Source organism: Dermacentor variabilis, chromosome 11 (assembly GCF_050947875.1).
Source record: "Dermacentor variabilis isolate Ectoservices chromosome 11, ASM5094787v1, whole genome shotgun sequence".
Lineage (NCBI taxonomy): Eukaryota > Metazoa > Arthropoda > Arachnida > Ixodida > Ixodidae > Dermacentor > Dermacentor variabilis.
The window spans coordinates 51,873,555-51,898,997 of NC_134578.1; the positions used below are offsets into that span (position 1 = coordinate 51,873,555).

General features: G+C 44.0%; 1 protein-coding gene and 1 long non-coding RNA gene across 5 annotated transcripts in view; one reads left to right on the plus strand and one right to left on the minus strand.

Annotated features, from left to right (window-relative positions):
• The window catches only part of LOC142564331 (uncharacterized), a 258,021-nt gene that overhangs the window by 155,051 nt on the left and 77,527 nt on the right, over positions 1-25,443 (plus strand). The gene's annotated exons all lie outside the window — the stretch shown is intronic.
• On the minus strand, positions 1,677-25,379 carry LOC142563576 (uncharacterized). The gene is made up of 4 exons (XR_012824339.1): positions 24,798-25,379; positions 21,570-21,647; positions 16,201-16,239; positions 1,677-1,876 (listed from the first exon to the last, which is right to left on the minus strand). It is a non-coding gene; the product is annotated as an uncharacterized LOC142563576 (long non-coding RNA).

Below are 25,443 nucleotides of genomic sequence, written 5' to 3' on the forward strand. Positions count from 1 at the left end.
CAACATGCCCAGTGCCTTCAGCACAAAAGAAACTTGTCCTCTGTAGTACCTAGGAAAAATCACATATTCAACGAGCAAAAGCCGCCCCATTTTCTCACTCGCCGACCTGGCTCCAGGCAGGTGACGTACAGCCCCCCTCCCTTCCTCCCCAGTAGTCAACACTGGTAGACCCCACCGGCCAGCAGCAGGACACTAGACTCCCGCTGCTTTTCCCTTCTTTACCCTTCCTTTCATCTTTAGTTCCCACTTTCCATTCCGCTGACGCTGCACCGCGCTCCCTATTGGGCAGCAAAAATGAGCGTCGTTTCCCACAGCAAACCACTGCTAATCTCTCTGGCAGCCGCCTTACTCTCGCCTACGCACAAACGTCAGGCGGTTCCTGAAATTACTCTCCGGTGGCATTTGCCCGCTCCGCGCGAGGAATGCTGGGATGCGTGGCTGGCGCGGCCCGGCGCGGCGGGCGAAAAATCGGAACAGAGCTATTTCACCCGCCAGCAGCGTTGAAACGCGCCCGACGGTTCCAGACACGCCGGTTGCGCCGTGTCCTTGGACGGCGGTTGTTCGCCACCGTGATGTCGCGCAGCTCGAGGCTCAGCCCCTGTTATTCGTTAGCTCGCTCATTCGTTCGTCGTGGGAAGGCGAAAGTATCGGCGCGTGCTCTTGGACAAGCGAGTAGCTGGGAGGAACCGGAGGGAGCAGGAAGGGAGGCCCGTCGCTGGCTCCGTTCTCTCACTCGCTCGCTCTTCGCAGGACGCGCTGGCAGCCCGGCGGTCGCCAGCCTGCCGTGAACGATGATGCGGATGAGAATCGATGGCAGATCGTCGTCGCCCACGAAAAAAAAATACGCAGCAGTCGCAGGTGAGCGGAATGAACGCTGACACCATTGACGCCGCCATGTCAACGATAGCAAGAAGCGGACGCATTCGCCCTCGACGGCTGCCTCGAAGGAATTCCAGGAAGTCTGGAAAGGCGTGGAAAGACAGTGAGGGAAAGGGCGCGTGCTCTCTGGCAACCGAATGGCGGCGAAGGGCGGCAAGGAGGAGGAGTCTGTCGCTAGTTCGTTTGTTAGATTTTTTTGCCTACATTAAGGAACATCGTCGATCATTTATGCATACTTTTTTCCGACAGCCGATTACCGATTTGCATTGGACTCTCCACGTCAGTTCCCCTCTTGCCCCTCCGCGAAAGCTCGTGTCATCTGCATAAATAGCACATTCTAGGTCACAGCCTGTAGTAACTAAATTACACACACACACACACACACACACACACACACACACACACACACACACACACACACACACACACACACACACACACACACACACACACACACACACACACACACACACGCACGCATGCGCACGCACATATATATATATATATATATATAAGTGCACCATTAAACATCCTTGTATTATACGAGAATTTGGCACTACTGTGAGATGAAAGCTGATACTCGTTAATTACACTCCATATATCTCAAGTATGCGTACAGGTGGTGTTTATTAGCTCAGTTAAGATGCCCTGATGAGGGCTATATCCCTTAGAATTTCAGGTCATGGAATAAACCTGCTTAAAGGTTTGATGCACTTAAGACAAATTAAAAACAAACCAATGTGGCCCTTCGATTACGCGGTCATCTTATTATACGCGTTTTTTTATTTGCCAGGGATCTCTGTACCATTGCGAATGATTTTCCAGGAGGAGGAAACTGACGTGAAATTGGAGCAGCTTTCCGTACATTCGGACCTAGTTTTAAATCCGTTGCAGTTGTTCTCTCTCGCTTTTGGTTGACAGTCTTGTGAATAAAGGTCAAAGTGATACCACCCGTCAACCACAGGTCCTAGATCCATGCTCCACAAGCAATAGCAATCTGAATAGAAAAAAATGGGCATTTCAAGCACTGCTTACTAGAAACACTTCATAACTGCAAGTCCTTGAAATAATGAATTAGAATAAAATGACAATATGTTTGTACCACGCCACAATGCTGTCTTGGCATAGTTGTGGTCTATCAGTAGTTGCGATTATTATTTGGTATAAAATCCTTGATCAAGTGTAAAATGTATCAGATGGCTAAATGTATCTATGACGCTTTGATAAACCAAATTACTCTTGTAACGTTTCACCAAATTTTTTACCTCTATGTCAAATGCAAAATATCGCTGCGGTAGGCTTACTGGTAATTAACACATAAAGAACTGAAGCACAGCATAAATTAATTCAATGATGTTTGGACACATCAACATGGAAAAAAAAGTACTAGTTTTGCTCATAATGCGAAGAATTTCAGCCACAGCTGGCGCTGTGAGCATTACACTGTTTCGTGTGGCAGTGTTTTTATTAATTATTAGGACATGCCTGCCAGGGATCTCTATTCGTGAAGAAAATATTTATCAACAACAACCTTAGTCCCATTCGTGTGTGTTTGTGACGGGGGCTGTCTGGTGGTGGATAACCGAAGGAAGATGGAGCGTGTTCTTTTACTTATCTACCTTTCGTTCCTTACAAGTGGCTTTCTATAAAAGCATTCACTTTAGTGATGATTTATGTATAAGATGGATAGCGCAGCGTCCGCCAATCATAGAGGCTCACGTAATCATAGCAGCTGTCATAGTGATTGAGATTTTTGGGCTTTATTCTTCTCTGTAGTTGAACTGATGGAGTGGCTGTTTCGTACGGAAACAACCACTCCCTCGATGCAGCAGCAGAGAACGAGTCTGGCAAATAGTGTCTCGCTGCTTTCCGGGGAGGGATCTCACCTCATAGCTTGTGCCTTATTCCAAGTCGACAGTGTGCTAATTTAATCTAGCCTATTATTTTCATCGAGTTTGCCTTATCGAACAGGTATGGAAGGCGTATTTATTCACTAAGTGTATTTCTTGGTTGGTATGGGAGTTTGTAACGAAAATTTCCGCTCACTCGAAAAAAAAAAGCTTTCCTCAGACCTAATACCGACACTTTTCTGGCCATTACGTTATCGCGCAGAAAGGTGCAGCCTGTAGGGAAAGGGCGTATTAGCTCGTGGGAACAGGAGCTGTGTGATGTAGAAGAACACTATTAAATTTTTTATATTATCAAGAAGTGCCGTTTGGTTTTGAGATCCTCTTGATTGTACTCTTTAAAAATATTTCGATCTAAGTCGTTATTCCGTACATAAGTAGGAGACGGAACTTTGTGTTTACGCGCCGAAAATTTTTCCTGCAAGAGAGCAAATTAACACTAAAAAACTGGTTTTGATCATGTACATCTTCACATATCTTACATACGGGAATGATCAGCTTCTTCATAGAACATGCTGTACAGACACACTGATCCAGTTATTTATTTAGCTATGCATTTTAGTAAACGGTCCTCCAACTTAAGAATGTTCGTCACCAAATAGGCCTTTGCGAACAGTGTTTCTCTCCTTTCACAGGCTGTTTATGTTTACCTGAACTTAATTCCTCGCCACAACAAGGTGTTTATCCTTACGAGAACACGGCAGTTTTATGGTCCCAAAGAAGGTAGACAGGTTAACCAATAACATTCATAACATTATTACATTTCATGCGGCTATTTGCGTGTATTTGGATTGCCGGTGCGAGGGAGGTGTCATCATCTCAACTGTCTGTTTATGCTACTTACACGAGTCAGTTGTGTCATGCAACAAAAAGCGGAGCGACAAATTGGACACAATTGCTGTAATACAAAACCTCTTATGGAAATACGTGGCTTCCTTGTTCGAATCCTCATGTGCCACAGTGCATCTTTTTATTTCCTAATATTAACCTCGAAAAACACTGTAAACTTCATGCGACGGGTGCAGGTGAACCTGGCAAACATGAAAACGGCAAGACGCATGGCGATAATGGCAAATTAGAGGAGCCCCCCCCCTCCCCCCCCCAAAAAAGGAGCCTTGAGCCCTTCTATTTGGCCAAAAGGGGTAGCATATTATCTCTACAAGAGCTTTAAAATCGCAGAATGTGGATAGAATGCTGCATGAGTATCCATACTGAACTGCCCCATTTGATTTATGTGCCAGGTTTCCTAGCCGCTTTATTCCTGAGCATAGGTAAACGGCTAGCGGCTCTTCAAAACTGTAATTTCAAGTCATTTATTATGGTGCTGTACCTTGCGTCTGAAGATATTTTTACCACTCGCCCGACAGCACCACCAACTATTATGCATAGTCTGTAAACCCATCAGACTCTCTTGTTATTATTCGCCTCAATTTAATGTAAAGTTGTCCGTATATGCTATCAGTTTGCTTTAGATACTCCCAATTTCCCCCAATTTTCCTTTGCATTTAGAATAAGTTAAGCTGGCACGTATATGCCAAGGCAACATTTTATGGCTTATTTTTTATGGTTTCTTTGTGCATGGTATTTAATATTGTGTAATGTTTTCAATGTGTTGTTAATTATAATGCATCTCGCCCCCTTCCTTTAGGGACATCATCAACACTAAATCCATATCTTACAATTATTCTGGTTGAATAAGCAATTATATAAAAACAGCCGTGAGACACAAACACTCGCAGTCCTTTACGTCACCGGCACTTCTTGTCCGGCGATATTGGGTCCTTTGTTTACTGCTCTAAGAGAGCATAGTAACTTAAAGATACTTTTGGGCCTTCTTAACTCTAATTTTAAAGTAGATGTGACAGCCTTTCCAAGTCATCTTCAATCTGCTCGCCTTTAAAATTAAGGGGCGCATAGATTAAAGTTGCCTAATGTGGATTAGCGGGCAGACTGCGGTGCACTAGTGAGATGAGTGGGTGATGTGATGAGAATTAGTGGAATTGGTGTCGATTAATTTGGATTAGAGGAATTAGCGAGCTGGTTCTGGTGGATTACTGAGTCGCACCAACCTCTAAATTTTGGGGGCCCTTGGCATTTGCAAATGTTGAGGCGCTGTCCCTCTCGACCAATCAGCAAATTCAGTTGCGCGCGAAAAAGCCGGAAAGCTTCGATATGACGACAACGTAAACGCTATAAAATGTCTTTCTTTATGCACGTATTGCGCCGTTATGTGGTTTCGAGCCCAAGATTGACACCTCGCACTTACGTTAATAAATAATTGCCTAATGCATATTTTGTATTCGTCCACGGGTTTTCGAAACAAGCATTTATATGAGATAAGATTATAGGAAGTCACTGAACTGAAAAATAAATGAGGGCTAATCAACTGATTTGATGCGAAGGAAATGCGATAGCATTCTTCAATACCTTCTCAGCTATGTCTATAAAATGTAGCATTATGAGATCAGCGATGTGACAGACGTTTTGAAGTTATATAACAGGTTCGAAATTAACCTGCTGAAGGAAAAGCTACAGCAGGAATAAGATTGTTCGAACATAAAGGGTAGGATATAACAAACTGGCATAAACTTTTGTCCGCGCGCTCGATATTCTGGAATCGGCGCAAGATTTTATCGACCGTTCAGAGAAGGTGCTGCAACTTCAACGCGTACTTTCTCTTGTAGAATGGTTCTTGTAGCGATCTATGGGGCCTATGCGCATAATATATTTTTAGCCATAGACATATTTCTTCTAGTGAACACATAATGCACTCTTTAAGGTATGTTTCATACTGCTGTGCTATTGCAGAAACATGGCTTTGTACAAAAGTGTTTGCGCAATAATGCAGTCGCAAAGGGGAGCAAAAGACCATGATAGAAAAGAAGTCTTGCTAGCAGAACGTTTTCAGCACAAATGCGAATTTTGCAAGCATTGAGCAATATTTTATGCGTGGATAGAACACCTTTAGAAGTCCCGTATATTTAGAGTTTTTCGACTAATACTTTCGCGCATTGCAAAAAAAGAAAGGAAAAAGAAACGATTTCTGGTCCATGTAATTCTCATCACGCTTTCTTGGAATATTACAAAGCCTAGTTTCTTCAAGGCAAGGACACCTTTGGCTACTTGATATCGATTTGGGTGTTCATGGAACCAAAGCGTGTGGCTGCCATTTTGTGACTACTGATCTGTTGTGGATCTACCTTCTTTGAAACGACATTGCAGGGGGTTTAATATTTTATTACTTTCAATGAAATCTCGGAGGTGACGGTTATCTATTTTCTCAAACAGTTTGCACAGACAACTTGTCAAGACTATCGGCCGATAAGTGCTGGCTGAAGTTGCATAAGCTTTATTTACTGTCACTGAAAATTATGAACCATCAACGCCGACTTTCCACCGGCTAGGTCCCAAGTCGGAGGCCGGTATCGCGTTGGTGCATTGTACAGTACAATCGTACAATGTTTTGAATCCATTGCAGTTCTCCATTCTGGCTTTCGGTTGACAAACACGGCTTCCTAGATCGAAGTGATACCAACTATTCATCTGAGGTCCGAGAGACATGTTCCAGTGGCAGTTACAATCTGAATTGAAAACATGTGTAATTTATAACTTGCTTCATTATAAACGTGCTTTTCGAAATGCTTTATGAAGTGTTGAATAAACCAATCATGGTAAAATTACAATTCATATTGTACAACGCGACATTGTTGTCTCCTATGCAGAATTTCATAGCATTTTTACGGCGCATACTGCTTTCAATGGCACTGCCATGTTTCTAATGAACTGCAATGAGGTCGAACAGGAAGTCGAGCAAGAGATTGCCATGCTCCAGTTGACGTTTCTTCAAAGGAACCTGTCTTCGTTAGTGCCCTAATAAAGAAAAGTTCATTTGTCAAATCATTGACTCTAGAATCCCTCGTTCAACAAGTGCTTATCAGACGTTTTTTTTCAGTGTCTTCTGCGAATATCTGCCTTGTTTAGATCACTGATTGTACATATATTTTTTTTGCCAATGCCGAGCGATTTGTCAAGTCAAGAATTGCTGAATAATTTGTATAATACTGAGTGATTAATGTTTTGGTTGCGCTAATCTTACATCTCTGTTTACACTGCTTCAATTTTGACAGTTCCATGTAGCTTCTACTCCACGATACTTTAGAGACTTATGCGCGCACAAAGACAGGCCGTCGAACGAGCAAAGGACGCACCATGATTACGCTTCTGATCTACTCCAAGGTTCGATGCTTGCTTACTTTCATGCTTTACAGCAAAGTTGTTCATGCGAATAGAAGCGCTCAAAAACGTGGTAATCAGGAAGTAAACGAACGCTCTTAAACCCTCCTTATTGGCCTTCTTTCAGATGTTGTGTAAAACACACACAAAACGTCCCAATTTTCTGGCATAGCCAAAACATGTAGCATATTTACATTTATAGGAAATGGAAGGCGTTTTTAGGGTTAAAGGGCTGAAAGTTTGACGTGTTTAGTTAATCATGTCATTTGAAAAGATTTACTGAATACTCGTTTTCTCCCGACTTTTATTCTTCATGCGACGCAAGTAGTAGGTTCGGAGCATGTTCAATAATTTGCAAGCTGCGTCACAAATGCACTGAATATGCGCCACTTTTTAATTAACGTCTTTCACGCCAACGCGTTACCGAGCTGCGCCATGAATGCACCGGGTATGTGCTGTTCTTCAATGAACCTGTCACCGACTTGGGTCACTGAGTATTTGCCACTGAGTGCGCAGCAAGCGAGGGCACAATTCTCAGCATCCGCAGGCACCGGCGCTGCACGTTTCTGATCTCGGAGGCCACGCGCAGACCTCCTGGCGGTGCCATTAGATGGTGCAGTTGTTTCTGAGAGAAGCGCGAGAGAGGAGCCCGGTTGCCACATGACGCGTTTCTCAGCATCTGCACGCACCGGCGCGCCATGTGTTTCGGTTGCCACGTGCAGGCTACGCGGCGGTGATGGTAGATGGCGTCGAGTGTTTATTGTAAGATTAGAAACTGTAAAGGTGCAATACTTTGCTGTTATAGCAATGCTACCGTTCCGTCCTAAAAGTTGACAGCCACTTTAGCATACGTTAAACAGGATGAAGGCTAAAGCCTGCCCGCTCACGAGACAGTCACTACCTTACTTGAGATTTTCATTCTAGTACGTTGTTACAAGCTATTACATGTTTAGTGCCTACGAAGGTTGTGGGTTTGTGTGCCTTAATTAACTCTATCTGCGCCTTAACCGTCATTCACTCTCGACCTTCACGATATCAATTGGAATCCAGTTTGGAGATATGACGGGTTCGCGCATATCTTGGGTGGTGGGTTTGAGTGCCTTAATGAACTGTAACCTTAATTAACACCAAACGTCGTGAGTGCGACAACCACTAAAGTTCGTGGTTTTGACTCTCGACTTTTACGATGCCAGTTTGAATCCAATTTGGACATATCGCCGGTTTCGGTTTTTTGTATTATGTTAGGGATTGGTTGAGTACTGGAGGCGCAAACGTATTCGAACGGAGCTTTTTTCTTTCTGCCCATATCTCTAAGTGAGTTCGACTCCCATCAAAAGTCGACGGTTTGACTCCCATCAAAAGCCGTGGGTTGAAGTACCTTGATTACTTCATTTCTAATTAACTGTGCGTTAATAATTCCCCCAGGTCGTGGGTTCTGCTCTTGATTTTCGATATGTAAATGGATCGCAACTTCGGGATATCGCTGGTTTTCCCATACCTCCAAGTGGGTTCGACTCCCGCCAAAGGTCATGGGTGGCAGTGCCTTAATTAACTCTATCATAATTACCTCGGCTTCAATTAACGTTGCACTAATTAACCTCACAGTTCGAAGGTTCGACTCTCGATCATGATGTCAGTTCAAATCCAACTTCGAGATATCGCCGGTTTGCCCATACTTCCAAGTGGATTAGACTCCCACGAAAGGTCGACCGTTTGACTCGCATTAAAAGCAGTGGGTTGAAGTACCTTGATTACCTCAGTTTTAATTAAGTCTGTGTTAATTATTCCCCCATGTCGTGGGTTCTACTCTTGACTTTCACTATGTAAATCGAATCGAAGTTGGAGATATCGCCGGTTCTCCCATACCTCCAAGTGGGTTTGACTCGCACCAAAAGTCGAGGGTTTGACTCCCATCAAGAATTAGGGGTCGCAGTTCCTTAATTAACTCTATCTGCGCCTTAACCGTCCTTCACTGTGATCCTTCGATATCAATTGGAATCCAGTTTTAAAATATGGCCGGTTCACCCATATCTTTTTAGTAGGTGGTGGGTTTGAGTGTCTTAATGAACTTCAACCTTAATTAACAACAAACGTCGTGAGTTCGAAAACCGCAAAAGCTCGTGGGTTGGACTCACGACTTTTATGAAGTCAGTTCGAATCCAACTTAGAGATATCGCTGGTTTGCCGTTATCTCTAAGTGTGTACGACTCCCATCAGAGGTCGACGGTTTGAATCCCATAAAAAGGCGTGGGTTGAAGTACCCTGATTATCTCTGCGTTAATTATTCCGCCAGGTTGTGGGTTCAACTCTTGACCTTCACTATGTAAATGGAATCCAACTTTCAGATATCGCAACTTCTCCCATACCTCCAAGTGGGTTCGACTCCCACCAAAGGTCATGGTTTGCAGTGCCTTAATTAACTCTGTCTTGGTTACCTCGGCTTCAATGAACGTTGCCTTATTTAACCCGATAATTCGTAGGTTCGGCTCTCGACCTTCACGATGTCAACTGGAATCCAACTTGGGGACATCGCTGGTTCACCCATACCTCCAAGTGGGTTAGACTCCCACCAAAGGTCAAGGGCTTGACTCCCATTAAAAGCTGTGGGTTGTAGTGTCTTATTTACCTCAATCCTAATTCACTTTGTCTTAATTATCATTGCCTTAATAATCCCACCGAGCGTGGGTTAGATTTTTGACCTTCACAATGCCTATTAGAATCCAACTTCGAGATAACACCGGCTCGCCCATATCTCCAGGTGGGTTCGACTACACCAAAGGTCGAGGGTTTGACTCCCATCCAAGGCCGTGGGTTCCAATGCCTTATTTTTATATTTTAATTAACTCTGCTATAATGAACTTATTCCTAAAGGTGCATGACACCCAATTTTTCATCATAATCTGTATTGTATAAGATAATCCTTGTGCGGGGAAGGACGCGTTGGTAAAATTTTAGCGCATTTGAGCCAGCACGTAATTTTTAATTGAAAATTTTATATTACCCTCGAACGGCGTCGAGTGACACTGGCACGCTCGCGAAGCGTGACGTCCTAGGCTGCATGCCTATGTCTAGCAAGTCTATTCCGGCAAAGAATTCCGTGTTTCAGCTGTGAACGCATGCGGAAAACTTCTGCTTTGCTTCCCAATGGGATTTTTCAACTTGCAGCGGCTGAATCAATGCCACCGCGGCGCCTATGTAGCGCTGTTGCGCGCAAGAGTGAACGGAGCAAGGAGTGCTCCGTATCGTACTTGAGGTTCCCTAAGTAGCCCGTCAAGAGCAAGGCTGGGGAGATGAATGTTGGCAGGAAGGACTCGCGCTCATCTGACGCTTTTGTTTAGTTCTCGGAACACTTCACTCTAGAAAGCTACAACGACGATTTGCGTCTGCTTGTCGAGTTTGGAATACACGTGAAGAAGCTGAGCCTGCGGCCGGACGCGATGCCGACGTTGTTCCCGCAACAACCCATCCGACAGGCAGTGTCCCGGCCAAATGTCAGGTTTACTGTCTTTTTTTACGGATATCGGGGTCAATAAAGCAAGTTCAAGTATTGGTTCAGCCAAAGCGTAAATCGCGCAAAACCCTTGCGCAGCAGACACACCTGCGCGAGCATTTGTTTACGTGTGCCGCACGCAACTGCAGAGAAAAAGAGAAAGAACATGTTGAAACGCGCAGCAGCCTAACAAAATTGTAGGTTTGTTGAGTACGGATCCGAGATAAATGCACGACAGCAAACAATCTGCGCGCATAACAATTTGCATTGTGCGATGTTGCACCAGACTTCGTCTTCGGTGAACAGCTGGTGAAGCAGTGCTGCACGCAATATATAACAGTGCCGAAAGGCATCAGCCGCATTCCGCGCAGCACCAGTGTCGCTATCTTAGGTTGACCGCGTTTAATAAGCTGTCTTTGTCCGTCTTTGTCCGCCTCTGTCTTTGTCCGTGACCTCCAAGATCTGCTCGCGCTGGATTTGCCCATGGCTGGGGCACGCATATCTCCGAGGCCATGTTTCATCATTGAGGTGGTGCCGATGAGGTCAAAGTCAAAATGCGTAGTGCCATCGCTGCTTCTGCTGCTCAAATTCGACGCTTTCTTGATAACCCGAAGCTGGCGTTGTAGAAGGCATGGCACGCAATATCTGGAGCGAATACGGCAACTTACGGCAGTTATGCTCCGCCACACGTGGCGGGGTGTACTCTTAAACGAATGTACACCCTTTGGGGTGTATATTTACCACACAACAATAATCGTCAGAATTCTTGCTTACGTTTCCTTTCTTCAAAACGCTGCGCTCGCGACTTTCCTGTTGAGAATGCTCTGTCATGGTGGTAACGCGCACGCCGCTCGTCGCTTGGAAGTACCAGGCTCGCAGCGTTAAAAAAAGGAAATGCGGACAAGGCAGATGGCGAATATTGCTGTGTGGGACGACGCGACCCAAGGGGTGTAATCTTGTGTAAGGGTATTGCTGATTTTGTTGCAATCGATGGGTCGGTTGCATCAGTGCTTTTTGTTGGGCTAGTTGGTGCGTGTTACTGAAGTACTAAAGCGCCAAACAGACGACACAAGAAGAGACACGGACGAGCGTGTCGTCTGTTTGGCGCTGTAGTACTTGAGTCGGTTGCATGTTGCACAAGACGCTATACATGGCTTGGTAATATGGCGGTGGGCGTGGTAGGGCGGAGCTTAGTGCCGGCAAGTTCTTGCTCAAATTTTGGACAGTAATGTGCTTTTACCGCCCAATTTTTTACACGTGTATAGCCATAATAGAGCCTCTACTACAATTTCTCGCGGACAACCGCAAATTGTTGCGTGACCGTGTCATACCCCCTTTAGTTAATCCCTCAGGTCATGGGTTCGATTCTCGTCCTTCGCAATGTCAACAGGAATTCAACTTGGAGATACGGCCGGTGCGCCCATTCTCCAAGTGGGTTCGACTGCTAGGAAAGGTCGAGAGTTCCACTTCCACCAAAGGTCGTGGGTTGGAGTTCCTTAATCAACTAGATCGTAATTCATCATGATCAACCTATTTCATGTTCACTGCACGACGAAGGCCTCCTCCCTGCGATCTTCCATTACTCCTGTCCTTTGCCAACCGATTCCAACTCGCGCCTACGAATTTCTTGATTTCATCACCCGCCCATTCTTCTGCAGTACTCGAATGCGTTTTTCTTCTCTTGGCAACCATTCTGCAACCCTAATGGTCGACCGGTTATCTAAGCTATGCATTACATGACATGTCCAACTCCCCTTTTTCTCTTAATGTGAATTAGAATATCGGCTATCCACGTTTGTTCTCTGATCCACACCACTCTCTTCCTGTTTCTCAACGTTACGCCCAACATTCTTAGTTCCATCACTCTTTGCGCGGTCCGTGTCCTCGAGCTTCTTTGCCAGTCTCCAATTTTCTGTCCCGTATGTTAGAACCGGTAAAGTGCACTGAATGTACACCTTTTTCTTTAGTGATAAAGGTAAGCTTCCAGTCAGGATCTGACAATGTCTGCCGTATGTGCTTCAACCAATTTTTATTCTTCTGTAACTTTCATTCTCATGATCACGGTCTCCTATGAGTAATTCATCGAGGTATACGTGCTCCTTCACAGACTCAGGAGGCTGACTGGCGATCCTGAACTCTTCTCTTGCCAGGTTATTGATCATTATCTTTGTTTTCTGCATATTTCTTAAACCCCCTCTTAAACTCTTTCTGTTAAGGTCCTCAATAATATGTGGTAACTCGTCCCCAGTGTTGCCGAACAGGACAATGTCATCTGAAAACCGAAGGCTGTTGAGATATTCGCCGTTGATCCTTACTCCTAAGCCTTCCCAGTCTAATAGATTGAATACTTCTTCCAAGACTGCAGTGAATAGCATTGGAGACATTGTGTCTCCTTGTCTGACCTCTTTGTTTGTAGGTTACCGTGCCTTAATTAACTTTGCCTTATTTAACAGCATAGGTCGTGCTGACACTTCTCCGCCTCGGCTTCATGAATTCTTACGAAGAAATTGATGGCCTAATTCACCTTAATTATTAACCAAAAGTCTTGGGTTCGACTCCCACCAAAGGTTGTGGGTGTTAATTGAATCCGCCTTGATTAACACCGCAGTGAGTGGGCTTGACTCCCGTTTAACGTAGAAGGTTCAACTCAGTATGAATTTTGGTGCCATAATGCCGGACATCGGATTTTTCGTGCTATGAGCTATCTAGGTCTTTCGGCTGAATAAATGGACGGCGAAGAGGTGTTTAGTCGCAAATTTACCTGATGTAAAAAATAAAAGTAGACGTTAACACGCACTATTTGTGTCACTGACTAGCCTCAGAAAAATATTGTTTGACTGCAGCATTTTTGCCATTCAGCACATAGCGCAGCTGAATGGGCTGAGTAGATTGGACTGATAAAATTGGACTGATCAGTGCGCAGTTTGTTAGCTATATTAAGACGAATAGCACATAGGCACAGCCGTCACGCATGCGGCGTGCTGCCATTTACTGAAACAAATAAGACCTCTATGAAAAACTGTTATTTTCGAGCTACTTGATTTATGCAGTTTGTTGTGCCACGTGCCATGAAAAAATTGGAGGACGCTTAAGCTTCGCCTTCAAGAGTGGAACGCGTCAGTGTTCCCGTGGACCAGCCAAGGGGTGTAAGACAATGCGCTACGGCACAGCGATCACTTACGAGGCGCCCCCGCGTCGGACTTTTCACCCACCAATCACGCGGTGAGCGTCGAGCAACGCAGCGTTCGGCGCGGCAACGAAACGTGCGCCTGAGCAAGCGGAACGAACCAAAGAACTCGGTGTCTCGGAGGGGGAAACGATGTACGCCAGCCAAACGTCGTGATCGGCACGGGCAGAGGGATAGACAGATAGTGATCTAAAGAAAGGAAGGACGCTTGATGATGCAACCCGTGAGGGAGCATGGCGAAGCGTCGTCAGGGGAGAGGGTGTCCGGGCCGCGACGCGCCTCGCACCGGTCCCCGCATAGCCCCAATGCGCGCGTGGCGCGCCACCTGTCGAGGCAGCGCCGTAAATTGAGAGGAGGGGGTCTTCTGTGTATGCCGCAAGGTGGCTCTGCGTGTGCGGAAAGCGCAGAAGTAATGTAGCGAAAACGCCCTTCGCTACTCGTGTAACTGCGACTTCTCTAAGTTACATAGTCATAATTATCGATATACACCGCAGTATTACTTTCTACGGCTCGTTTATAAGGCAACACCGCATTCACTAGAGGCGCTTTTGTACCGCTTTGAAGCATCGAACTCGTGGCTGTGTGGTAGCGTCTCCGTCTTACACTCCGGAGACCGTGGTTCGATTCCCGCCCAGCCCATCTTGAAAGTTGTTTTTATTCATGAAGTGCCTCCCGGGATTTATCGCTCACGGCCAACGCCACCGACACCGACCCCGACGACACCGGCTTTTCTGGGACACGAGCTCCTTAACGCCGTCGCGTTAAAACTAAGTGCTTTACAAACGTTGAAACGAAAGGCAGGCATTCGTACACCGTGATAGAAGCAAAACTATGATGCTAGAGAACTTGACGAGGTAATTAACATAGTACTTTTCGTGCTACTGTTTCTAGTAAAGCAATGATAAGACCTTTAAGACCTACTGATAAAAATGAGCTCATGTAATCGCTGGTTTTCAATAAACTTCTTTGACGACGCCTAGGGTCACTGGTCAATGGCACTGGGTATGTGCGGCACTTCAATGAATATCTTTGACGCCAACTTGGTAAGTATGTATGTGCCGCTTCTTTAATGGCAAATAAAAATTCTTTGAAAGTTTTCTGTGCTTGAGTGTAATAAAATCGTATCATACATGTTCGCACAAACTTCTCTGAATGCATACTGACACAAGTGCCATACGCGCACTTCGCGGCGACGTTTCTCAATGTCCCATCATGTCAATTTTTGTTTCTATAGTTTCTGTGGAGCGCTGTGCCCGGATTATGCTACAAATGAAGTACCTTTTTATATGCGCCTAACTATCGAAAAGCTCTCTCCTCATTCTTGCATATTCACACCGTCGTATTGCGCAGTGCAGTTGCAATAGATAGTTATATTTTCCATGCAGTTTAATACTATGAGAGCTGCTTCAATGCTAATTGGAGTATTATGCAACGTGAACGTAAAATATTAGAGTCTGATTTAGTTTTAAAGGCTATATTTGTTGGAATTAAATTTCTTGGTGATAATTTTTAGACCCATTTTTTTACACTTTGCTAAATACTCCTGCTAATGATTATTTTTTGTGATATTACTGTATAGCGCTGTTTTTAATAAATATCTAATCGTTTTTAATTTATTATAGCTTGCTCCCTACGAATTGTAGAATTGTATTTGTTGACATGTTTTTCCTCCTTCTTTGTTTGATTTGCTCGCTGTCTGCCTGCTGCTCTAATACTCTTATGAACCCACTCATGAGAGGAGGTCCCCCTGGCAGTTTCTTACTCTGGGACCTCCTCATGCTGTATATAATATGTAAGCTCGTTTCTTGTACATGCAATAACAATAAACTTCAACCTAAATAGAAACAGAAAATGACATGCCACATTTTGCGAAGACAAAAAGAAAACGAGATGGTGGACCCTATATCTTGGTAACCTACAAATTTCTATCGCTACATCAAAAGCTATTGACGACTTCAATGAGCCGCTGTTCCATACAAACATTCGGAAGTACAGTCACCTTGGCCTGGGATGCAGCTTACAAAATGTTTTATGCTACATTGAAGCAATGGCAAGTCCAATAATATCTATAAAGGTTACAGGCTTGCTTTTGCTTGAACAACCACCTAGTAGAAAAAATGACTATGGAATTTTCTTTGCTGTGTATTCTAGTACATAGGGTGATCCAGCTAACGTTAGCCAAGCTGCTCAGTCACAAGAAAAGCAAATACGCGGCGCAATGTACAATGATGGAACTTAGTTCGGTTGTCAGAGGTCGAGTGACTGATCACCGTAGGTCTTAAGATCGTAAGCGCTCGTCCGTGTCTGTTCTTGTGTCGTCTGTTTGGCGCTTTAGTACTTCAGTAACATGCACCAGCTAGCCCAACAAAAAGTTCTGCTTAAGGTCATATGTCGTCCCATGTTTTTCAATTTTTCTTTGTTGTTGAACAGCTTGGCTAAGGTTAGCTGGAACACGAGTTATATAGAGTATAGTGACCGTTCAATGTAATCATAAAACTACATACCCGAAGGATAGCGGCATGTTGAAGCAGTAGAGTTGCATCCTGGAATAAATATTGTTTAGGTCAGTTTGAATGTACTAGCGGTGTTTTAAACAAATTTTTACTTTGAACACTCAAGTGGCTAATACTCGAAGCAATTTTATGGCGACCTGCAGATAAAAGTTGAAACAAGGCAAGTGGCTGTGGGAGTAAAGACAATAAATAAGAAGTGAGAACGAAATGGTGTCTGTGTTGTGCAGCTACTGAGTGCAGTGTTATGACGTATTATGATGGTGATGATGATGATGATGATGATGATGATGAACCTTTGTCATCGCACGCACCCACATATTTTGGCTCAGTCGGCTTTACCATCCACGGTGTGGGTAAACATCTTCGTTTAATCAGCCAATGACAGCCTCGTCTTCACGAATTTCGTGCTCTCTGGGGGCACACCAGTTGATCTTCCCCCGAAGTGGCGACAGGTGAACTCGTGTTTATCGTTCTGTAGAAGGCATCTATGCTCTGAAATAGCTCTTAGAAAAAGGGTCCGTGAAGATAAATCTTCAAGTGTCCCTTTTCAACCGCCTTGTGCTATCGCAAGTACAAAAGTCAGCCGCATCGGAGCCAACTTACCATTGAGATCTTTCCGTTGTGCTTCAGGTGATTCAACTTTAGCGAAAGCAAGTTTCCGAGCAATATGAAGTAATTCCGATTATTGTTTCCGCTCTCAGTCTCGGAGAAAGCGTTCCTACAGAGGATGTGCAACCTGAACCCTTTGGTGGTTTGTCGGGGAATCCAGAAGCTCGGATTGCGTGCTTTGAATACGCCGGTCGACAAAACGGCTGGTACACAGATGAAAAAAAGAGTGAAACATATGGTCCCTTTTCTAAGTGGCATCGCGAGAAAATGGTACAAGCTTAGTATCACGGAGCATCAACGTGATGCATGGAGCACGTGGAAGGAGAGCTTCATCTCGTCATTTCTTGGCAGTCAGTTTGAGCAATCGGATCAAGCTATATTTTATCGCTACAGGTCTGGAGCAGTGCTCAAGTATTTCTTCAAAAAATATCGACTACTTCAACTTGCAGAGCCGGAATTTCCACTAAAATCTGTTATAACGCTTATAACACATTACCTCCCTTGGGCATTGCAACGACAAGTTCAAGCTCCACCCCCAAATACCGTGGAGGAATTGCCGGAGTAAATTCCAGAGATCGCCTGCCATTAGATGGAGAGGAAGACAAAGTTGCATCGGGATGTTCAAGCGGCAAGAGCAGTGAGAAACCGAGTTTCATAAAGGGTTACCAAAGTTGTCGCAAGAGGGAAGTCATATAGGCCGTCGCATACCACGGAAAGGAAGTCATTGCCTGAGGAATGCCTTTTTACCAGATTGGGAAAAAGCTTATTAAATAAGGGTTCCCAGTCTGACCCTATGACACAAAACGAGACTGTTTGATTTCTGCGAGTTTCATGTAGCTTGAGTTTAATTGGCAACGTACAGGAGCACTTATAGACAGCGGAGCTTCTAGATCCATTCTTAAGTAAAGCAACGCTAGCGCACAAGATGTATGCCGAGGGAGGTCAGTTCTTGTGCGTGAGTACGGTGGAAGCAAGAAAGATTATTGTGAGTGAGCATGCGTGAATGTAAATTACCAATCTAAAGAGGCCGAAGTATTGCATTAGTTTTATACACTATGGGCCAAAATGCGAAAACACCCATTTACTCAGATTTAGGTGCACGTTAAAGACCGCCAGGTGGTCGAAATTTCCGGAGTCCTTCACTACGGCGTGCCTCATAGTCAGAAAGTGGTTTTGGCCCATAAAATCCCATAATTAATTTTTTTAATTTAGTTTTACACACTGTGGAATACGACTTTCTCTTATATCGCCCGGACATGAAGTTGTTGAGACTAAATATTTATCGGGACGATACGCTGTCTCTTTGGCAAGAGGCTGACCAGACAGAATCGAAACAAAAAGAAGACCATTGACGGATGCTGAAGAAAGACAATGTAATTCCTCAACTCTATCGCGAACTGGTATGTTTGGAGGATACCCACTGCCGAGAACAAAGTTCGAAGTTCCATTTCGCCAGTTCCGACAAAACAGTTGTCACAAACGAAAAGCTGTACTACGTGATGAGGGAAATGAATGCGTGGCGAAAAGCTCTTTAAAAGAAGTTCGATGCCAATGTAATTTGCCCATCGGTGTCTCCCTTTGCTTCACCTATCACCATTGCTCCAACGGAAGACGGCAGCTGGCGGCTATGTATGAATTACGGAGCAGTAAATAACCAAACCTAATAGATTCACTTTCCAAAGCCGAGGATTGACACCATCATCGATGAAACAGGAAGCTGTACCTGCTTTTCTCGCATAGACCTGCGCAGTTGCCTCTGGCAGGTGCCACTACAAGAAGACACCAAACAATACACCACATTTGCTTCATTTGGCATATACGAATACAATCGCTGTCCCTTTGGATGGAAAAACGCACATGGTTGGTTCAAAGAGGTGATGAACACAGTCTTTAATCCCTGCATAGGATGCTTCTGCAATGTGTACGTAGACGATATTATCATATGCTCTAAAAGTGAAAAGTTGCATGATGAATACCTGGCTGATATTTGGCAGCGCTCTTTGATGCTAAGCTAAAAGCTAATTTCAAGAAAAGTGAGTTCTTCAAAACTAAGGTGACATTTTTGGCAGAGCTTTGGACGAAACCACGAACAATGCGAAAAAACAGTCTGTAGCATGCATTGCAAAACTAGTAAAGGCGTACCATGCGCACTGACTTCTTCTATTTCTAGGCTTGTAGGGTCATTTTAGAGCTTTTACTCAAGATTGTGCTCTGAGAAATCGCTGTATGACAAGACTGACTCAGAAGGACCTTCTCTTTTGTTGGATACAATAATGGGATGACGCCTACCGAGAATTGGTCTGAATCATTTCTTCTCATCCTGTCTCGTGCTTACGAAACTTTGCGCCGCCCTTCGAATGCTTATGCTGTGTTTTCACCATATGCGCCTAATCAGACGCATACTTAGAGTTGTAACTGAAAATGCAAATTAAAGAAGATGGATGTTAAATCTGATATTTCGCTATGTTCTAAAACTTCATGGTTCAGAAAATCTAGCCAATTATTCAGCAGATTTCCATGTACACGCTAAATACCAACTGTTAAAGCACACGGGGCAGCTTTAACAGTGTCCTCTTCATAAAAAGTGCATTGTGGGTATATGTGAAATTGCTGAATGGCCGACGCACAGAATGATTTAACACCTTAGCAACACTTTGTAATTTGCACGGTGTCTACCTACAGGGAAAAATCGGAAAACCGGGAATTCTCAGGGATATTGAATAGCCTGGAAATACTCAGGGATAACTCAGGGAATTTGTGCTCTTATCAGGGAAAATAAGGTGTCATTTTATTGAAAAGAAGCGAAAGTCGCCCTAATGCTGGCTCGAGTAAAATAGAGGAATCGTAACGAATTGTCTTTGAAGTCGTGTTGTCTGCTGGAGGAGTTGCCATTGTACAATGAACGACCGGGTTTTTCGGACGCCCGATTTTCGGGACATGCCCGATAATGAGAACGGCTTCGCGGGACCGCCATGTACCCCAAAAGGCAATTTATAATAACGTCTGAAATTTCGGGCGCAAGAACCATTCGCCGTCTGATTTGCCGGACTTTTTTTCACGACCACAGGTCTGAAACGGCATTAATCAAAGCCAACAGCACCGTTTTGATTATCTCACCACCTCAAACCTGCGCTATGATTATCTCACGCAGGTCCACTGGCAGCCTTAGCCACCACTGCGGCAGCGCGAGGCCTAGCTGCTTCGACGTTCTCTATTAAGGCTCTTGCCGTTCGGTGCCGTGTTCTTTCATTGAGAGAATTCGCCGTTGCCAGCAATGGCAACGGCGAATTCTGTAATTCTTGCGATTGGCTTTGAATCTTAGAAACCACAGTGCGTTGCATAATGCCGGCTTTGAAATGGCAGCTTCGCCTCAACACCGTAATGTTACGCGGTGAAGCATACCTAAACAATTGCGGTTAAGCTTAACGAGCGTGATAAGGGGCAATTGTCACGGACACAGCACGTATTCCCTAATTATACAGGCGTGTACCTGCCGTCTCCTGTCACAATGCGAGCACCGATATGCCCAATAAGTGTACTGGCAGACCTTCAGAGCTTTTTCGGACGTGCCTGTGGCGATCTGAGCCCTCAAGGGTAGTAAAAGCCGTGCACTCATTTTTTTTTCGCACTGTCCGACTTTTTGGTCATTTTCGCGGCTCCTATGGAGTCCGAAAAATCGGACGTTGACTGTACAACTGACCAAGAGGATGCTTGAAATAGCCCTGGGGGCGAACATTTGGCTGAACGAGGATGGGAACAGAAATGACAGTCGCGGTGAGAAATGACAGGGAAAGGAACTGTGCCGCCTCTTCATTTAAGGAGCTTCAGCTCTAAAAGCAAAGTGTTGGCTGACGCCGTGATGCAGGTGACCCTCATCCAAACCAAAACAAACTCTTTAAAGCAGTGTAACGCAACACTGCGGCGTTATGCGCGGGCTGAAAGTATGTGAGGCAGTTGAGGTTGACTTTCCAGCTGCTGAGAGAATCTCACTTGATACAAAGTTCGGGTCTAATACCAACGAGCTTGCAATCAATTGATAGAAATAGCTCCATTTCGAAAATATTTACTTCTGTATGCATTTCCTTTTGTTCGCATTTGAAAATGTTCGAATCGATTTCCTATGGGCATTATGCAAAATAGAAGTGAGGCGTGCAGACAGGACACAGAAGTAGACAGGTGGACAACACGTGTTGTCAACCTGTCTACTCCTGTGTCCTGTCTGCACGCCTCATTTCTATTTTGCATAATGAATCCTTACCAACTAGCTCAAATTTCTGTCGTTTTAAGCTTCGTTCTTCCTATGGGCTTCACCATTTTTTTTCGAAGATATTTTATTTGCTGTGCATGTTGCTAACCCCTCCCTTCAATTCCCTATTTTGAATGGACTAAACACTACTCCTTACTATTCAAACTCTATTAAGTCGATTTTAAAATTTTTGTAACATGCTTACTAGAGAGTTACAGCGTCGGGCGACATGATGTCTGCCCGTCTTGACGTGAAAAAAAGTTCTGTGTCACTCGGCGCATTTTGCAAAGACACTTAGGCAAAACCTGGAAAGCTCAGGGAAATTGAAAATGACACCATGAATTTGACAATACCCGTGGCCTATGTAACTGTAACAAAATACAGGGAGTTTATAAGTAATAACTTACTTAGTTATGAAAGAAGTCCCGTAAGCAAATTATTGTGAGCCTGTCGCATTTTCTTGTTACAAATGCAGCAACTGAAGATAAGGAACACATAAACTTACTTGTAGTGTTGCGATTGCCAGGCCTCGCTGCCTTTTCCTGGACTCCACAGGTTATCGTGAACATAAAAATGAAGCTTGCTGTAACAGACAACGAAATTAATCTCATAGGATACATACCTTCAGACTTTGGGGTCCGCAACTTGCTCGCGGTAGACGTGTCGCGGCATTTCCGTCTCTCGTTGCCTTATATGTCTTTCAAAACACAGTGTGAAATTTCGTGAAAATCTTGGAACTCTTTCAAAGAAGTTAACGACACTTGGGATCTATTTTCAATTGGATCTACTGTAAACAACACACAATGTGCAAGTGTGGCTAAGATTGAACATTTCTATGATGAAGAGCATATTGTCCAGCAAGCAAAATAACTTTGGCATTTGCAGGTACAGAGCAGTAGCTTTAGGAAAAACTTGTTTTCGGTGAAAAACACGCAGGAAAATTCCGTTTTTTTGCAACACTATTTACTGATTCTAGATATGAAGGTGACATTACTTTCGTTTCCAACAATGCTTAGGATATAGAGCCCATGACTAAGAATCCGATTTAGCTCATGACTAAGAACCAGCGGACTTCTGTTTGTATAGAATTCAATCAAATACCGTAAAATGTTCTCTGTATAGGACTTGCTCGTTTGAGGACTGGCGCACATATAAGGATTTTCAGCATTTTAGTCGTCTTTTTACCAAATACTGTAATCCAATGACACGCATTTTATTCCGGCACCATATCGGCCATGCTGTTCCCCTCGCGCTCATTAAATTTGACCTTGATGCCAGTCATAGTTCTACTGGTGCAGAGGGATAAACTAAGCGCCCCTCATCAAATTAATGTTACTTGAGACCTCCTGAGTAAACCAGTTAAATGATGAGCTTTAAATTCTGCATGCACATGAACCATAAGGTATCCCTTATTTTCAACAAGTATATACAAAGTACATTGCTTAGTTCTCCTGCAATAGAGCCTATGCAATGAGTGACAATAGATGAAAAAAGAATCTGAGGGTTCAGTAAATGTTTTGAGCAGTAATAATTAAGGCAGAAAAGTATAAGTTACTCCCATTAACTCATAAGGTGTGTCGATTGTCATCAAACCTAAGCTAGGTCGAAAGTGAAATTTTTACAGGACATTGGGAAAAGGGTAAAATGGCCGTATAACCATTTCGAGCTCTTGAAAAACTTTTTCGAGAAGGTTGTATTTATTTCACATACGCCGTTGCATACGCCGTTTATTGTAAAAGCCGCAACTAACCATGCAGTGGGATGTTTGCCTACACATCACCCGTAATCTGCCGTTTAGTTACACTAAATATTAACACTGTGAACAAATTGCCCCACTTAGTTCATACAGAAATCCGAGAAAAGCAACTGCGCAACCCACATAATGCAAAAAAAAAAGAGGTTCAGTGATTATGTGCAATGATCTTATAAGCCCGAAATGTTAGTTACACAGCGAATTATTCTACGAAGCATGCACGTCACCAGTGTACAGAAAACTGTATACTGGTGTAAGTAGTTTAGAGGGAACTTTGCGACATAGTGACAAAAAGGAAGATGTCAGGTCCTTTGTAATACTTGCTTAAAACGTTTTTCGCAAAGGCTCAACTGAACTGATTTTCTTGGCACGATTCATGTGCATCGCGCATAACGTGCTCCCAATTTGCTCAAAATTTTAACTTCCTGGCACGTTGAGTACTTTCGGGGCATTGGAGAAGCCTTGAGTTATCATAAATTGTTTCTTTCATAATTTCGTTTTTTTTCCTCTTTAGTAGCTACTCATGGCAGGTTTCTTTTCCATTACCGCTACCTATGAGATTATTTCAGCCTGGCTGACTTTCTGCTTGACGTTCTTTGTTGCTGTGTTGCCCACTCTACAGGCCGCATACTTGCTGGTAAGCTTCCTAGTTCTCTTACTCCACTGTCAATCAGTGTTTGTCCTGTACAGATACGTCAACACTCTCCCAACCCATTTACTTTCTTCCATATTCCTCAGTGGTTCTTCATACTCAATTTTACTGCGAGCTTCCCTAACTTAAAAACTAGTGCAGCCCATATCACCCTGCACAGCTGCATTTGTAGTGTTCTCGAGAGCGCCCAATGCGAGGCGACCCGCTGACCTTTGGTTCCCGTCGAGTCCTGATTGTACGTCTGATTTCAAGCAAACAACCGCATTTCTAAAAGTAAGTCCTGGAAGCATTACACCTTTTCACATACCCTGGAGCACCTCGTACCTATTGTACCCCGCAGCGCTCTGTGCTTCATTATGGCTGCATTTCTCTTCCACTTTACTGTTATTGGTTCTTCCTGTATTTCCATATATCTATTGCCTTCGTTTATCCATGTATTTATATTCTCTTACCCGAGGTATTTCTTGGCCCTGTATTGCCCCTGTCCACTGTTTTCGTTGAATACCATAACACCTAATTTTCTAAGACTAAATTTCAAACCAAATTTCTTGCCTTCTTGTTCACAGATGTTAGCCATACGTTGGAAATCACTTTACGTGTTAGCTAGCAGCACAATGCGGTCCGCATAAAACAAACCTGGAAGCAACATTCAGGTACGGTGGCACCGCCACACGGCTACTTCCGAAAACAGACATATGGTGATAGAACGAATGGTAGCCTGGCGAAATCGTGCGACCTGTGCTTCGTGACTTGCGCGTGCGTAAAGCGAATTATGAAGGACTTTGTTGAAACATCGCCGGGGAACTTTTGCGTTTCGAAAATGCGAAGGAAGTACAAGAGTAATCGCATGTGCTCTGCCCCAACGATTAAACCTCACCGTAAAAGGCGTCGTAAGTCGCAGTGGCGTGGCCAGAAATATCGTTTGGGGGGGGGGCGGGGGGGAGGGGCTCACGTTGCAGCTAGGCCTCCTCCTTATACAATTTGTTGGTGTATCAAATACATGACTAATAACTGCATTGCAATTGCCAAAGATACTGCAAACGAATTCTTGAACACTACGCATTGTCAAGACAAGTGAAATATTTATTTTGTCTTAAGAAGTTTACCCGTATTTCCCAAGAATTGTACCTGAAATAACTGATATGAACTCTTCCTTGTTTTTTTCTAGTTAATATGTAAAGAAAATATCACAGGAACTTTAGAACTGTATCAGTTCGAAACCAGCAAAGCAGTGCGTGTCGATGATATGAAAAATGTAAAGGACATGGAATGAACAAGCTGAGGACAAATATTCTTATGAAACTTTGACATTCAAGAACCTTGTTTACATTTTTGTAGATATGCAACGCCCAAGGATAAATCTCAATGACGCTGCCTTTTGTTCCGATGTATGGCGCAGGAGCAGCTGTCACCGGTCGTGTATTGTGAGTAATGGCACTGAAATGATAGTCGCAACAGACAGCACATATAAAATCAGGAGTTCTACAAAATATACGAGTACATTAGCAATGCGAAGCTACAATGGATTATACAAATGCGAAGATAGAGCTTGACAAAGGGCAAAAAAATGTCACTGGAAAGAAAGTTCGCCGCATGTATACACAAAATCGCGCAACAAGATGTTTAAGTATACGTATAAGCAAGCAATAAACCTACGTACCTAAGAAAAAGTCACTGTATATAATGCGTCATACAAGACAAATAAACATGTTACGCAATCACAGATTCACAGATCACAGAATCCTAAGCCCCCCCCCCCCCCTCCCCTCCACTACGCTTGCACTCGCACATACAGCATGCGGTGGGCGATCACGATGTTATCGCCCTTCGATTTTATACAGAACATGACAGCGACGGTGACGGCAGGAATACACGTGGAGTGTCCATGTAATTGTTACAGCAATAATATAGCAAGAGTATCCGGCAACTGAAACGTCCCGTAGGCCCATTACTTGCCGCAAAAGAAGAACGAGT